Below are 16,810 nucleotides of genomic sequence, written 5' to 3'. Positions count from 1 at the left end.
GCTGAGCATGCAGTGCCCTAGTGGCCGCGTTGTACGTACGCATCTCTACCTTAAAACATACGTGTCTTTATCACTACCACGTGAGCTCGATAAATTCTCATACATCCACCCGTCAATGATAAATGTATGGTGCTTTTAAAGACAAAGGATCTGACTCAGAGTGTGTTTAGTTCACATCAAAATTGGAAGTTTGGTTGAAATCGGAACGATGTGACATAAAAGTTGAAATTTTACGTGTGTATGAAAGTTTTGATGCAATGGAAAAGTTAAAAGTTTGTTGAAAAAATTTGCAACTAAACATGGTCGCAGGAGCCAAACCACCTAAAAATCCCACAGCCATCAACGTACGCGATCGATACAGATATAGATGGATGGATCGACCGCGCGCGCGGGCAACGACGGCACTGATCGATCACCTTAATTTGGTTGCAGGTTGCGACGTCGACGCGGGTGCGCATCGCGGGGCCCCGGGGGGGGGGGGGGGGGGGGGGGTTATGACTGTTGCTTTGTGTTGTTGTGTTGTGTGATCTGTGTGCGCGAGGTGCGTGCGTGCGCGGTGGTCGAAACTGCGGCGGCGGGGGGTCGGGGGTATCTGCGGCCGCGGCGCCGGGATCGTTGATCGTGCGTGCCGGGACATCGCGGCTTTGGTGGGCCGGCCTGGCCATGTTGGCTTTAACTTCCGAAGCTGTGGATCGTTCGGACGTATCAGGCCCATTACGCCATCACCTGTATGTAGTCCTGTACTCATGTAGTTCGTTGGGAGAGGATCATAGAAAGGAAAAGTCCCTCAGATTTTCGTGTGCACCCTTCCTATTCTGCTAAACAATATGTTTTTAATATATTTTCTATAGATAAATTATTGTTTTGAGAAAAATCATATTAATTTAATTCTTAAGTTTAAAACATTTACAATTCAATTAATTATATCCTAATGGTTAATCCTGTTTTTGCATATCTTTTTTCCACTCTTTTTTTAATCCATTGCTTTCCATCTACACTACAACAACCCAGCTTTCCACACATCGCCGGCAGCATCAACAACAGCCCTTCTCTTCTACTCCCTCGGTAAAAAAAAAAAAGACAAACCCTGAGTTTCTGTGTCTAATATTTGACTATCCATCTTATATAAATTATTTTTATAATTACTCCCTCTATTCCTAAATATAAGGCACAACCACCCTTAACCCAAAGACCAAGAAACAGTTATTATCATCTTGTAATTGAATCATCCTAATAAATGTAATGCATGCATCCAATAGAGTTAGAGAATGTGAGAATGAAGGATTTAAAAGAATAGGAGTGAATTTCAGAAAACCCCATGTTTTGAGGCTAATATAACACATAACCACAGGTTTTGTTTATTTTCTCACATAACCCCGTGCATTCAATCCAATTAACATAATACCACAGGTTTAAGTGAGAGAAAGTGCCACAAGGGCAAGTGACATGGCAAACCTGCTCCACATCAGCTGGCCCCACCTGCTAGGTCAATACATGGCCTATTAGGGTGGGATCACGCGGGAGAACAGAAGCGCGTGTTCCCTGTTCCTACGCACACGACGCGGCACCTCCCGTCTTTCTTGCGCACGCTGGCGGTGGCGACGTTCCCCAACCATCTCTTGCATGATGGCCTCCAGTGATGATGGTGATGTTGACCTAGCTGGAGGAAGAGAACTCGTTGGGTACCATTCCTAGCAGGTAACATTCATCCCTTTTCTTGTGATGATCATATGAATTGACTCCAAAGCATGCTGGTTGGTGATTTGCAAGGACACTCTGCTTTATGGTTCTTTGACGAGGAATTAAATCTAGCCATTTTGATCATGTTTATCTTGTCAAGAAATTAGGGCTAGTAAAATGTAATTTAGGGGAACCCATTATTGTTAGGGCATTACAACTATGCAATCGTTCTTCTGTTTGTCATTGCAAAATTGCTTTTCATCATTGGACCATAATTTTTTAAATAAAAAAAACATGTAGATTGGACCGTGTATAAGACTATTGCATTACAACTATTATATTGCAGTCAGATATAAAACTAACCACAATTAACATTTAAAGGCCTGTAACATTTTTTTCTGCTTCACAAAAGAGCAGACATGGCTTCCTCTTTTTTTTTCTCGGTAAATAGGTTGTATTTTTCTCTGCTTCACAATGTATATATTTCAGATATGGATTCGTTTTGCAAATTTCCTATGCCCTGGATCTGCAATGGGTCACATATTAACTGTTGCTATGGTGCTTTTATTCAGACATGGGATGTTTTTATAACGTTTGCTCCATTGTTCTGCTTAATGCATAGAAATTGTCAGTTTTTTCCTTTCATTTTTTTTCATAGGAACACAGTGTCAGGCACCTTGGTGATCGACCTACTTACAAAAAATTCGAGCAGAAACATTGTCAGGTCCTGCCGTCCTGGCCATGTTTAATCAAATACACACACAAGCTTTGTAATAGAAGATAGGAAGTATATGTACAGTTTGATCAGTTGATGCAAAACAGAACAGGCGATGCTTGCCTTTGCATGTGCACGACGAGCTGCCCCTCTGAACTTGTAGGAGGAGGAAAACTGCCGCAGCGAGCACGAGGAAGACGAGGGGTGCGTCATCGCGTGCGCGGGAACAGAGGATGGGTGCTTCCCCGCCCTAAATAGCCCACGCATTGATCTGGCAGGTGGGGCCAGCTGATGTGGAGCAGGTCTGCCATGTCACTTGCCATTGTGGCACTTTTCCACACTTAAACCTGTGGTATTGTGTTAATTGGATAGAGTGCATTGGGTTATGTGAGAAAATAAATAGAACCTGTGGTTATGTGTTACATTGGCTCCAAAACAATGGGATTTTCTAAAATTCACTCAAAGAATAGTAATTTAATGGAGAATATGTCATGGTAATTGAATGGAGAATACATGCATGTCTTATATTATGTACCATCAAAAAAGTGGCTGTGTTTTATATTATGGAATAGAGGGAGTAGTATTTTTATTATTGTTAGATGATAAAACATGATTAATACTTTATGCGTGACTTATCTTTTTTTTTATATATTTTTTTCAAATAAGACGGACGGTCAAACGTTAGACACGGAAACCCAATGTTTGTTTGTTTTTTTTGGGACGGAGGGAGTACTTGCCCTGCCCGTACGGTGTATACGTGCTGTCGTCGATCTTGCCTTACGAGACTGACACCGGCCCACTCAAAAGGGATACCATACCAACCCTGTAAGACTCTTAACATTTTTTTTTTGGCAACATTGCTCATAGAGTTAGTACACAGTACTTGCTGATCCATTGATTGACAGCCGTTTCATTGGGTTGATATTCAAGGGCGAGAGGACAGTACATTAGAAGTACTAGTAATCAACAAAAAAAAAAGCATTAATTTCTTCATGTACGTGGGCGTGCTTACTTTTACATATGTACCACGCATACACCTTAAATTCTCTTAATTTAGAGCTCATCAACAGTTTGTATGTACACAACTACGGCTGTCTGCCAGCTAGCTTTTCTACGTATACCCTTGGCAAAATACCCTAATTTACGGTTATGTTAATTAATTGTGATGAAATATATATCCTCCTAAGTCCTAATAACAGTCTATTGCCACATACTAAGTTCTGGAGGTGTAAAACATTTCACACACAATTCAGAGAATAATTTTGGTACAGCTCCACCTTTAATGGTTCTTGTCTAGCTCTAACTTCAATTGTTGCGATGATCGGATGGACGTTGTTTGCGTCGTGGATGTAAATTTCTTCTTTGTCTAGAAGACATTGTCATATGTTTCTTGGTCATTGGTTGTACATACCGTTGTTTATTCATAGGAAGTCAGAGCTGCTCTTGAGCTCGACAACAATGATTTATGTGTTGGAATTAATACGTGGCTAAAACTTATATGGAGATTAATTCTTTGAAAAATCATAAAAGCCCATCTCATAATAAGGTATACATATAAATCTTAGATTTAGTACCACCTCACTTATTATAGGAGAGGGATGCCTCCTAAAAAAAGGAGATTGCTCTTCTAGTTACTTGAGCCATGTGAGATGAAGAGGACTAGAGAAACGCACGTGCTCCTAGACGAGGCGGCGTGAGCATGAATGGTCACAAAAACGGTATTTATTTTTGGAAACCAGTTTTAGGAAACACACCGAACTGCGTGGAACGGCATTGAGTTTGGATAAGTTACACACAACTTATCCAGTTCGGTTATGCGGTGAAATTTGGTGTTTGTTATCGGAAACATAATTGTAGGAAACACGCTGAATAATCCATTGCGTGGAGCGGCGTCGAGTCCGGATAAGTTACGCGCAACTTATCCGGTTGGGTTTATGGTGTGAAGATCGTGTAGGTGTCCTGATCACACGTCTTGATATCTCTCTCTATATAAACCGAGCCACCGCCTCCTCACAACATATGCCAAAACAACCTAGGGTTTGTCTCCTCCTCTATACTACATTATTGCTCGTAGTCTACTACATCCCGCTCGCCGGCATTCACTAACGATCGGGAGAGCAGGTCTCCGAAACCTTCGCCTTCGGTTTCATGCACCGGGAGAAGGCGACGATAAAGGTTTTGGGAAATGATTCATGCGACTGGTTGCTGTTCTTTCACAATAATTTGTCTTCCTCTACGCTTGACGTAAGATTAAGTGAGAAAGCTATTATGTTCACATTTTAGACAAGGTAGTGTCTTAAATCACTTTATTTTAGTCTACAAATGTCATGTTTGGCACAGCTCAGGATCTGACATTTTCTGGAGCTGGGTGTTCCTAGCTTCACAAATCCATGGATTGGATTTAGGATTACATTGATAATATATGGATGAACCATTTTGTTCGTATTTTATAAAATTTCAAACTGTACTATAACTTAATATACAAACTTTAAATTTAGTGTATCTAGGATTTAGAGCTGTACCATACCAAACCAGACCAAATTTAGTACACACTCCATATCATGTAAGAATATTAAAAAAATATATAGCTCTAACAAAAATCTGAAAATTAGCTAGAGCTCTACCAAAACCCGGAGTTTTCAGCTGCTGGCAGCCCACAGACGACAAAAGCACAAAATGCCATGATACAGCGCACCTTTCCCTTTGGGCACCATCATATCAGTCCAGCCCAAGTTTAACATCCGTGACATAATTTATGTGTACCTAATGTGGCCCCCATGCCATCACCCTACCCACAAAAAGAGACAACAAATAACTCTAGTTTGCTTTGCTAGCAACTCCCTTGTTTTATGACCAAACTTAAACTTTTTATTAGTGGCCATCAAATTGAATATAACGGCTTCCCTTTTAGACTAGAAGAGGACGACGCAGAGAGAAAACTGAAAGTTTTTTTTTCACTAATGTCTTGATTAATCTCACCCTCAGTGACGATGCGACACTAGTTTCATATCCAGATTGAAATTCACTGAGGGCCCTTTGAATCACAGAAATGAAAAAACGGAGGAACAGAAAAACATAGAATTCTGATAGAAATACAATTGTAAAACAGATGATTGGAAAAAACAGAAAAAACATAAGAATGACTATTCGATTGGGCCGCAGGAAAAACACGGAAATTTGAGGAGAGATAAAAAACTCAAAGTATTCTTTCCATGAGGTTCTACCTCATGTTAAATTTACTCTGAAACTTACATGGGGAAGGATAATTCATAGGAATTTCATAGGATTCCATAGGATCCATTCCTTTGATTCAAATGGCTATATAGAAAAAAATCCTATAGAAATAAAATCCTCTAAAATTTCTATAAATTTCCTTTGAATCAAAGGGACCCTAAAGTTTTATATCAAGTACAAATTGGGAAACTACCGGTTGGTAGGCTAGCTAACTTTAACTTAACTAGTGGCGCCGATTAAGGGTGTGTTCGGACCCAAGGGTTCCCAACACCTCTCCATCGTTTTCCGCGTGCACGCTTTTCAAACTGCTAAACGGTGTGTTTTTTACAAAAAGTTTCTATACAAAAATTGCTTAAAAAAATCATATTGATTCATTTTTTTAAAAAAATAGCTAATTTCTAATTAATCACGTGTTAATGGACCGCTCCGTTTTCCGTGCGAAGAAGATTTGTTCCCAACCTCCCCCAGCAAACACAGCCTGAAGAAGCTTTCGTGCAGCGCGGCGCGCGCGCGCTTGCTTCTCCTTTTTCTTTAAGATTGCAGCTAAAGCAAAGAGCTAAAAGGTGGCGAAACGGGAGGCCTTTCTCGCCGCGCTGCGCCCCCTCTTCTTCGTGCCATCGCCATTGCCGCGCAACATCTGAGCTCGGGTAGCCATTGCTAGCCCATGCAGGGCCTCGCGTCCCCGCGGTGCGCTCCCTTCTGCGGCCGCTCCGGCGCCGGCGCGGGCGGGGCGCCACGCGCGCGGCGGCAGCAGGGAGGTGGCTGCGGGCGGCCGCTGGACCGCGTGGCCGGGTGGGTCGGCGGCGGCATCGCCGCCGCGTTCTTCGCCTCCCTCGAGCGGTGCTCCTGCGTGAACGTCCGCACGCACGACGAGCTCGACGACGAGACGAGGGACTCCGAGGCGCTGCTCATCATGTTCGACGTCGTCGACGGCAGCGAAGACGCTGCCTCCGCCGCCGCCGGCGCCGGCGGGAGGAGGGGCAGGAGGAGCGAGAAGAGCAAGCGAGGTGGCGGCGGCTGTGGCGGGCAGCTATGGTGAATAATTAATTAGCAGCTATATAATTTTTGCTATGTATGATCGAGATCTTGATGATGATCGATGGATGCTTGTTAAGTTTGTGCAAGATTATTTACGTTTATATATATATGTCTAGCTTTCATCTTGTGAAAGATACATATTTTCTTGGATGTATGGATCGATGATAAATTGTATTCAAGGTGGTTTTTTGAAGTTCAATGGCAATGAAACACTGATTCTCCCTTCCTTTTCATTGTGTTCTCAAGATGTATTTTCCATCCTCAAATGATACACTGTTCTATTCTCAAGAAAAGTTTTAAGTTATATGTAAAGATCAATTATATGGCATAATATGTTTTTATATGGTTAGATTGTTAAAAAATTTTAGGGCAATCATCCTATATTTTGTTAGTTCATTCCTCTCTTTTTTTAATGTGCACACTAAAGCAGTGGTGGTTCTCACTGCAACAAAAAGCATCTCTACGGATTTTTTTTTCAATTGAACATGATTGAAAAACCATTTTCTTATGGGGTAACCCATTTTCTTATAATCCACCTAGGCGTTCAACCCAAATGCTTCCTGGCTCTACGTTCTAACATAATGTCGTGTGTGCTCCGATTTTCTTTTTCTAATCATCAGGAGTTTCGTTCTCATTGATCGCATATAAGAGAAGGAAGAAAGTGTTCCATTTTCTTTAAGAAAAACATGTGCTACTTCATGTTTTTAATAATAGGCTCAGAGCCTCAGATTACAATCGGTGGAAAAATATATTACAATGTCGGACAAAATATGCTCAATTGCCGGAAGCACATTGCTCAACCAAACAGCCAAGCTTAACACTCCCTCTAGCAAACTTATTTAAGTCATGAAAGACATGAGTTACTCAGGCTAAATTGGAGCAAAATTAACATCCCAACAAAGCCCATAACTTTATCGCAACGTACCAAGTTGTTCTGTTCGCCAGCATTCGGTTTGGCCCATCAATGTAAACCCACTGCCTTATTTTGAAGCCCAGCTTTGCTTTCTCAGCTATACTACCCATTTAACAACCATCATTGATCATTCCCATCATCATCTCCATTTTAGTTGTGCAACTCAACTGACAGAGATTTCAACAAAGCATGAATGCATCACACATGCACATACACGCGAGTGCGTCCCTTTAGCACACATCTCTGTATATAACATTCACATTGTTTGCTTATCATTTGAGTCTTACTAATAAACAAATTAAGGAAGAGCAAGAAACCAAATAACTAATAACAGACAAAGTAAGCAAAAGTATGAAAGGCAATCTAACCAAAGCTGCTGTGCCCAAAAGGCCCCAAGACACTATATCGGCATGCTCTTTTACTTGGACACCTGTCCCAATAATCTCCCAAGATCAAAGCTGCATATGCATCCCCCATGTCTGCCTGACAAACACAACCAAAAACCTCTCACATGCAGGCCTCTGGAAAGCTCAAAATACTATCAAATTCCCAAAGCACAATCAGGGAGCAGCTAGCCAACAGCCTTTATCCCACAATCTCGATGCATCCCATGTGTTTGGCTACATTGCGTGCAACTTTTGCTTCAAAATAAACTAAGTAATTCCTCCGTCCCAAAGTAAGTGCAGCCATGCTTTTCCACACCCAACTTTGATCGTTCGTCTTATTTAAATTTTTTTTAAAAAAAATTAAAAACATAAGTCACGAGTAAAGTACTATTTATGTTTTATCATCTCATAACAACAAAAATGCTAATTATAAAAAAAATTAAATAAGACAGACGATCAAAATTGAGCACGAAAATTCATGGCTGCACTTATTTTAGGAGGAAGGTATAAAGGTTACGGAGACCAGTACGCTCCCATCAATCATCATGCATGCAACTAACTCTCTGCATATAGACAGGCAGCTCTGGCATATAGGCTTGGAATGATGCCATCTGTCCTTTTGCAAGTTTGCAGTCTTTCTTTTGCATATATGGCCTGTCCGTTGCAGCTTAAACATCTCCTTTTGTAGTTTTGCTAGCTAAGAACAAGCTTTTTTTAGTTAGTTAAATAGGTGGCTAGTGACACTTATATCAACATTCATCTCACAGATGAATAGATGTCGTTATGTAATACGTGCAGTTAAACCTCGAAACCTTAAATAATTAATTTATAAAATATATTAGGAGTTGATACGAGAAAAGTGTCAATAGGTGCAGTCAAACCTCGAAACCTTGTATGATTAGTTAATAAAAAAATATTAGGATTTGATATGAGAAAATGTCATTTGTAGATTTTTCATGAAAAACACATTTATATTGTTTACTTTTAATGGTTTTTAATAAATACTACATAAGAGTAAACTATGCTCACAGTACATGAACTTTCGTGATAGGTGCAAATAGGTAAAAAAATTACAAAATGATTAGTCTATGAGAATAGGGATGAAATGATCCACGCAAACAAAATTGTTGCAACGTTGCAAACTGATGGCACGACAGCTTACATGTATGACCATGTTTTAGAGATCTTATTTGAAATCTAAAGAAAAATAGAAATATGTGAAAGTTCATTTTTCATGTACATAACAGAATTTATTTCATGTCTTGGAAAAAATTTATTCACTATATAACTCATATAAGGTTAACCTATATGTTTAGGACCAGGGTAATTTCTGCCATGCCTTTGTACAAGTAACTGCTGAAAATTACATTTTAATTTTCATGCTCAGAAACTCATTTCACCAAAAAAAATGTTTTTTTAAAAGCTTACTTTCATGGTTGGGCATTTTTAATTGTTTCGCTTTTTGTCGATCTAATTCTTAAAAATATCAAGCGAATAATAGTTACACATTTTGTCCATACAAAATTTGATGTGCAATAATAGTTACTCATCAATATGCACCACATTAGATCATATTTTGCTTGCAGAGATTGTATTGACCCAGGTTCACACGGACTAGGCATGTTGTAAATTGTTGTATCTATTTATACCCACCATACAAGCTGATGTACCGTGAATGTAATTTACTCAATATGTAATTTTGTGATAAGATATATGTATTGGGAACAACGCGTCCATATAAAAAACGACAAATAAAATAGAACAGAGGCAGTCCGTGTGTAGTGTGGTGATCATGGGCAACGGCAACGGAAGGGAGGTTTTTAATTTAAGGTTCCTTTAATTCAAAACAGCAATTTCTTTCGGTTCCTACCGGAAATGAACTGTTTTATGCGAAAAAATCATGCATTCTAAGGTAGCGTACTCCTGCATGCATCTTGGGCATCTTTTTTGGCTCAATTGATCTCTCATGCAGCCCACTTGGTGCAAATGCTGGAGAGAAGTGGGCGTCCATTTAGGAGAATGCTTTGGGCGAAAGGAGGTGGATAGCTTTAGAGAGAGTGAGACACTTGCCATTTGGATTGGTTATAAAAATTTCCCTAGTGCAGTTAATGTTACAAAATATATATAGCCCTGTTTGGTTGGACATCGGATGTTTGGACGTTAATTTAGAATATTAAACATAGATTAATTACAAAACCCATTCCATAACCTTTGACTAATTCGCGAGACGGATCTATTGAGCCTAATTAATCCATGATTAGCCTATGTGATGCTATAGTAAATATTTACTAATTATATATTAATTAAGCTTAAAAAATTCGTCTCACGGATTAGCCCTCATGATTATCATAGTAGCAGCCTATTTCTTCCTTGCGCCCTGACCCTAATGATTGGTGACATTGCAGCAACTAGAGCTAGATTCTGTGTGCATTAAGTTGTTATATTTATGGGGTTTCCTGCAAGGGATCGACTAATGGAACATGTTGTCCACTGTCCAGTGGTTTAGCATATCACCTTCACAAAAGTATTATTTTTCGCAAAGTTCAATCTTTAATTTGTATCTAACATATCTTTTGATAGATAAAGACATAGAAGAATATCGTATGGTTCTATCAATTATAGTACTCGAAAATAAAAGTAGAAAATTGACCTCCAAATTCGTTTTCAAGGCGTACAGGTTATTCCTACCATGTTAATCAAAGAACAAAGGAGAAGGGAAAAAATCTAACCCGTTGAGTGTGGTGTCCGGATGACAATAATGTATATTTATCTGAGATGGCATATTAGGTGCATGTCAAAAGAAAATTGCCAATTGAATTAGAAATCTTAGGTGCAAATGATTTTCAAAATAGAGTATCAAATTTGGTGCATGCTATAGTTATTGAGAAGTACCCCTCCATTTGTTGATAATTGACAATTTTAACTTTTCCAATTAAACTTTAACCATTAATTATTCTTAAAATTGGCATATCAAAGTGAACAAATGTTCTATGGACATACAGCACTCTAATAACATTGTATCATTTCTAGTATTTATATTTTTTGAAAAAGAAAAAGACGAGCAATTAAAGTTCAAAAATGAATATATGTTGTTTAAAGTTGAAAGAGAAGAAAGTCAAGAAACCTTTTCTCTCTTTTCTTAATAAACTGGCCAGTCCAGGAGAGATTGGCCGGAGAAAAGAAGTGCAAACAGAGTGAGCATGGTAGTGTGCGTGAGCTATGCACAAGTTTGGGGTGATTTTGATGGAAGACGACCCGAAGGGCAAAATCTTCAACCTTAATCACGAAGGAAACGTACGGCCCAGATATTTAATTATCTCACAGCAGTCCACCCCATGATGATATGAAGTTACTCTGTCTGATGGCCCTGTATCTTGTCAGTAATTCGGTATGCCGGAAACTGGGGGCAATGTCAAAGTCTTTTGGGCCTATTGGTTAATTAACTGGCAGCTTAAACTGGACAACTGTTTTATTGGCTCAAATTTTGCCTACCACTTTTGTTCCTATATTATGGACTTGCCAACATTTTTGGGTTTGTTAAATTTGGTCTAAAAGCAAACAAAACCATACTTTGGCTTGTCAAATGAAGACATGGAACAGAACAAACCAGACACGCGCATTGGCATACTGTTTAATTGGGAATACTCATAATACTTGCGAATCATTTTATTAAGATTTTGCGCATTGAAATATTACATCCGATTCATAACAATTGACACGTGGCAATATTCCCTATATTCCAAATTACAAAACGTAAACGATTCAACTCTAATAATATTTAGCTAACAATTAATTTGGTATAAATTAAATTTTATTTGATGAAAATTATATTATTGTATTCATATTTGGATGTGCTTCCTTATGGTTATCTTTTGCTACTAATAAATATTGTAATAATACGAGAAATTAAAAATCAAATATTAGTTTTAGAGAACTCCGTCAAGTATGGACCGTGCATTATATTCTAGGACGAGGAATCAATAGCAAATGCAAAGCTAACTTAACCACAAATTCACTCACAAGAATTTTGGGATATTTTATTTTAACATGAGGATTATGGAATATGGACCCCAAAAAGTAAGAAATACCAATAATACCCCTCCTAAACCATCTATAAATACCCCAGCCCTTCACTTCTTCCCTCCCTTTTCCCTCACTCCCGTCTCTCCCACTCTAATACGTTCCTAATTACCATTATGCCCCTCATGCACCTCCTGGCCCCACCAGCGCAAGCCTTCGTCGTCGCGCCGCCGCGCGTCGCGCCCGCGTTCGACGGCGCCGCCGCGCCACCGCGTGAGGACGACCCAGCCGCCGACCAGCCGCCGGAGAGGGAGGCCGACGCCGACGAGCGGCGCCTCCGCCGGAAGATCTCCAACCGGGAGTCCGCGCGCCGGTCCCGCGCGCGCAAGCAGCGGCACCTCGACGAGCTCCGCGCGCGCGCCGAGCGGCTCCGGCGCTGCAACCGCGAGCTCGCGGCGCGCGGCCACGCCGCCCGCGGCCGCGCGGGCCTCGTCCGCCTCGCCAACGCGCGGCTCCGCGCCGAGGCCGCCGCCCTCACCCGCCGGCTCGCGGCGGCGCGCCGCGCGATCGCGCTCGGCCAGCTGTACCGCGCCGCCGCCGCGGCCGCCGGCGGCGGCGTCGGGACGTTCGAGCAGACGATCGCCTCGCTAATCGCGTAGCGCGCCGCCATGCACGCACGCATGCACGTTCTTGATTTGATTGGCTGCAGGTTAATTAATGGAAAGGCAAATGGATTTAAATATATCCTGAAATCCAAGCATAGCCTCTGGATACAAATCGTCAAGTAAAAGAATGAGAAAGAATTAATGGCATGACTAATTTGTGAGCCTAAATCGGTCAGAATGTTTAATTACTGGCCACCTGTATTTCCTGAGATCGTTGGATATTTCTATGCTTAGGTTCTCAGATTATTAGCACTGATGTCAACTGGCGAGACACATCAGAACTGATTTCATTTTTGACCTTCTTCGGAATTGATGATTTTGTCGGGAATTGAACTGATTTTCATGGAAGTCTCTTTTAAGTTTTTTGCATTCCAATTTCCAAACGATATCTGATAGTCTTAAGAGAGCCTACGTGTGAAGAGAGTACTCCACCTGCAGAAAGACGTTTTGGACAAAGATCGTTCATAATCTCATAAAGATTACTATTTGGCCTCATTTAGTTCCCAAAAAGTTCTTCCCAAAAACATCACATCGAATCTTTAGACACATACATGGAATATTAAATGTAGATTAAAAGAAAAACTAATTAGACAGTTAGGGAGGAAATCACGATACGAATCTTTTGAGCCTAATTAGTCTATGATTAGCTATAATTGCTACAGCAACCCACATATGCTAATGGCGGATTAATTAGGCTCAAAAGATTCATCTCGTGGTTTCCAGGCGAGTTATGAAATTAGTTTTTTCATTCGTGTCCGAAAACCCCTTCCGACATCCGGTCAAAAGTCCTATGTGACATCTAAAAATTTTTATTTCTTGAACTAAACATGCCCTTTGTTTGTAAATTTATTTTGTACAAAATTATGACCAAATTTGCACTGACAAAAAAACAGTTCAAATGTCACCTTTTTTAATCGTAGGGAGTAACGTACAAAATCAATATAGAAGCTCTCGACACAGTCCATTCCAACAATATGATTCCAATATAATCATCCTCTAAAAGTTACATCGTCGGCTACAAACATAGCCAACACATACACCTACAATAAATGGTGACCTTGTTTTTTTTAAAAAAAAAAATCAATGTCACCCCAACAAAACCAAATTGACAAAATTTAAATTAAGTCCCGTGCACAATTAGAATAAGATCATTAAGCCAGTTGCTCGACAAGTTAATTAGGCGCATTTGTCAAAGAAGGTAGATTAAGCTGGCCCACCTATATAGATCTCCTCATTAGATTATTCTTTTCGATGAAATGGTTAATACATTATACATACAACTGAATAATATTTCCTCTTCCTTGCTAGATGAGGAGCACTAGAACATATCTTTCTCATTACATCGTTTTTGTTACCGAATCTATACCACTACATATCAATCCAGCTTCCAATTGGCTTCTATCACTATCTTCCTGCCCTTCTTCTATATATCCCTCCCAACCACGGCTTTGGAGGCATCACTGCTGCTTTACCACTTATCTGTCAACCTTCCATCGCCCCAAGTTCGGTATATATGGAAGTTTCCACTCTAAATCCTTAATCTGGCAGGACACCCCATCACTATCAGTTGTTAGTTTTTACCACTTAGGTTCTCTTTGGAGGTAGGAATGCTAAAAGCATATAAATAGGAAAAAATAGGATTTTTATATACATGCTTATCTAGAATAGAGGAACGTAAAATTCAAGATAAATGTATACTCTCTCCGTTCTTTAATATATGATATGTTGACTTTTAAAGATATATTTGACCATTCATCTTATAAAAAAATACATAATTATTATTTATTTTATTGAGACTTGATTTATCATTAAATGTTCTTTAAGCATGACTTATTTTTTTTATATTTGCAAAAGAAATTGAATAAAACGAATGGTCAAATGTTTATAAAAAAGTCAACAACGTGATATATTAAAAAACGGAGGTAGGAGTAGTACATAAACAATCATTTGGATAGACCACATGGAAAAACATAGGGGTTAGATGGCAAAGATGGACCCAAATGAAATTTTTTGAGAGTTTGAACCTTATGCTAACTATCCTGGAAAGATCTCCATTCGTTGAGCATTTCATAGCTAGAATTTTAATGGTATCCAATTCTTTGTTTCAAAGTGTCATTTAGATACAAATATTAGGGAATGACCTAATAACAAATAATTAGAATGTGTGAGGCTTTAAACCCAGGTCGTCTAGCCCACCACCTTGTGGAGCTAGCCGGAAAATCCCTATGCGTTTCTCAAAGTGCCATTCAGGACAACCATGTCCTATACAGGGACCCAAATCCTAAAAAAAACCTCCATTTGTCATTTGGATCATTTGTTCCCAAGGGCGCAAGTAAATAGTTAAAAATGTAGCAATGCTATAGTCACAAACGTTTCAAATCTTACCATGAGCAAATGAATTGATGGTACAACTGATACAGTGATACTAAAACCCCAAGACCGTAAGAAAACTTATTACGCCATAATTAATGGGCAAACACTTTGGATGGACAACGGCCGGTGGATGGATCTTGATCAGACAACTGAACGTTCTCTCGTACGCGTGTGGTGGCCAACTGGCCATTAGTTCATGCTAGATTTGATTGGTCAACCGATCGATCTGGTGCATGCATATATGATGATCTGATCGAAGTGGACGTCGTTGTTTAATTCCTGTGATTAAAAGCGAGGACAGGATGCTTTCCAGATTAATTTTGCCAGCAGAGCTTAATGCGTCTTAAAGCTGTGCCTGCTTTGGGCGTTAATATCGTTTTCGGGTGCGATTAGGAACTTATTCTGTGGGTGGGCTGTTGCTATCGCCACGTCGAAAGCTTTGCTGCCTCAAATCGTGTTTTAGGACTCGGTACTATTGACGCCTTTCAGATAATCCGAAAGAAAGAATATGTCCTCTGGCCGAGAAAATATATACAGGGTCTGTTTAGATTAATTTGCTGTGGCAAATTATTTTGGCAAAAATTTTGGTGGAAAAAGATTTGGTATTGAAGTTTTGCTAGTTGGTGTGTAAATACATGGTAGAGTTTTGCTGACTTTTGCTATTAGTGTTTAGATCCATTTTAACAAAAGGTGCTCCAAAACAGTAAAACTTTTACTATTTTAGAGGAACTAAACAGGGGGCATAGTGAAAATCATGTATGTAGTAAAAATTATCGTAAGATATAATAGACGTATGTGATTTATCTACATTACTATAAGTTTTACTGTGGTAAAAATTTTACCCATATTAACGTGAGCCAATTCTTATCATTCATTTTTTTTCATCTTACAATAATTTCCACTACATATTTTCTCCCTAGACCTTATTGGTTTGCGATGCTAACATGCATGGCCCACCTAGTCACCCGCTGTCTCGATGGGTTTGGCCCAATTAAAACAAGCCCATTTGGTATCCATTTCGCCTCCTCTTATCCCGAAGATTTTTCTTTCCATTTTGTTCTAGCGAAGAAAAAAATACTAAAAATAGATTAATCCATATCCAAATGTATAATAATATATTTGGATTCATAGTATTAGATTGCGTAAAATACAATACTAGATTGCTACTCCGGTTGTCCCAGAAAAAAACTCCTAGCTAGCATCCCAAGACAACAACAAGAGTAGAAAAGATCGAAACGTTCCTTATTAGTAGAAATTTAGAATTGGTGGATGGGGGATATGGACAGTGGTGGTGCCAAGATTTATGGAAGACTAGAGCTGGATAGAGCGGTACCATGTGATCGTGGGTTCATTCCCCACGGACGGTGCCAGCTGTTGTCGATTAGACAATATATAGCGTCTGCCGAAAGACAATATTCACTCAAATATTTGGAAAATATGAATGGTAAATGTATTGATTTCTTAATAATTGGATCCCCTATTACACATCCATTGGGGTCTATTTATAGTTTTATAGTCTAGGTTTATAATCCTAAGGTTGTTGGTTACTTGGGAATTGACTTGGCTTCCCTTATGATAGGGACGTTTATAGGGGTAATAATTGTCTTTTGACCCAGTTTACAGGCCCATGGGCCCTAAAGGCCCCTCACTAGGCCGTTTATTAGGTTCGTAGGGCGAAAGCCTCTACGAAGAGCTCATCCTCCTTCGTCATATGGTGTTCCTTTGTTCCATGCTTGGCGAAGGTCTTTTGCTCTGTTATTCCATGGGCGCTAAGCCACTAGTCGCT

Source organism: Oryza glaberrima, chromosome 3 (assembly GCF_000147395.1).
Source record: "Oryza glaberrima chromosome 3, OglaRS2, whole genome shotgun sequence".
NCBI lineage: Eukaryota > Viridiplantae > Streptophyta > Magnoliopsida > Poales > Poaceae > Oryza > Oryza glaberrima.
This window is presented reverse-complemented; position numbering follows the sequence as displayed.